The sequence below is a fragment of the Haliaeetus leucocephalus genome, unplaced genomic scaffold (genome assembly GCF_000737465.1).
Source record: "Haliaeetus leucocephalus isolate CR32 unplaced genomic scaffold, Haliaeetus_leucocephalus-4.0 Scaffold450, whole genome shotgun sequence".
Lineage (NCBI taxonomy): Eukaryota > Metazoa > Chordata > Aves > Accipitriformes > Accipitridae > Haliaeetus > Haliaeetus leucocephalus.
Window position 1 is genome coordinate 20,305,595 of NW_010972886.1, and position 1,606 is coordinate 20,307,200.

The window sequence follows — 1,606 nt, forward strand, 5'->3', positions numbered from 1 at the left end:
TGACACCTGCCTGCAGGCCTGGCCCCCGCCCTTGGGGTGTGCAGACCCCCCCACGCCCCGGGGGTGTTTGAGGGGTTTTGGACAATGGCCTTAGTTACATGATTTAGGGTCAGGTCGGCCCTGAGGTGGTCAGTCAGGTGGGCGAGAGGAGCCCGCGAGGGCTCTGCCAGCTGAAATGTCTGCTGTCCTCCTCTTCAGGGTATGAAAGTATATTAACTTCTAGGTTTTTTTTGTGTATATACACACATATATATAAAAATCCCATACTTCTATACACATATACACTGTCGTGGGTGGCCCCACATGCCCACCCAGCTGCTTCATCACTCTCCTCCTCAGCAGGACAGTGGGGGAGAAGCAGAAAATAAGCCAAACAAAAAAACCCGAACAACCCATGAGGTGAGATAAAGGCAGTTTAATTAAAGAAAAAGCAAAGGCAGCACGCAGCAGCAAAGGAAACCAAAAGGATTTTATCTTCTCCTTCACCTCAAGCGATGGCCACAAAGCACAGCGCTGGAGGGGTGATGCCATCCCAGCCAGACCTGCTACATAAGAACTTTTATATGGATTTATAAATATAAAAGGGGACATTAAGCACCGTGATGTGGCGCAGCGGTGGCATTTTGCTGCCGCCCCTGGTATATTTTGCGCTGCAGTGACACACGCCAGAGGCACGAGCTGGCCGTGGCGACACGAGGTGCCCCTGGACAGCCAAGTACAACCAGAACCCCCCCACCCCAACCCCTCGCTGAACCCCAAATCACTCCAGCGAGATCCCCCCCAGCATGGCGGTGCAGCAGCCAGGTGGTGAGAATGGTGCAGGAACGCGGCTGCTCTGTGGGGTTTTACTGTGATTAGTAATTAGTGGCGTGGGCGGGAGTGATGAGTTAGGTACACCGTGCTGTGCTGGGGGGGAGGGGGGATGGGAGGGTGGGACACCCCCTCACTGGGTAATGCCACCCTCGCAGGGCACCCCCTGTGCAGGAATGAATACGGACCCACCTAACGCCATTCATCTATTTCTATCAGCATAATTAATTTAATTATATTTGTTTAACTCTATTAAACTCTGTCCCAGCCTCTCGCAGCACCGGCCAGCTGCGACAGTTCTGCGATGGGGGGGGGGTCCTGGGGTAATGCGTGGGGCTGGGGGGTCAGCTTGGGGGTGTCGGGGGGAGGCTGTGGGGTGATGTTTGGGTCTGTGGGGGGCTGCAGGGGTGCCCTGGAGTGATGTGGGGGGCAGTGGGGGGGGGCCTGGAGCCTTGTGTGGGGTCACAGCCCCTCCCCACCCATGCTGTGCAGCAACCATCCCATTCAGGGGGTCTGAGCAACCCCTGTCAAGTGTCGTGCAAACAGAACAAACACTGCTGATTTATTTGTGTGGTTTTTTTTAATTAAGAGACTTTAATCACCCACTGCAAAAATAATGCCACGTGGCTGCAGCCGGGGCTGTGGGGTGGGGGGGCAAGGGCCGGGGAGCAGGAGGGCTCAGCCCCACGGAGGGAGGGTGGGCTATGGCACTGTCGGCGCGGGACCCTCTGCCAGGCACCCGCCGTGCACGGAGGGCACGGCCGGGCGTCCCATCCCGTGGCCCCCCGGGAGTGGC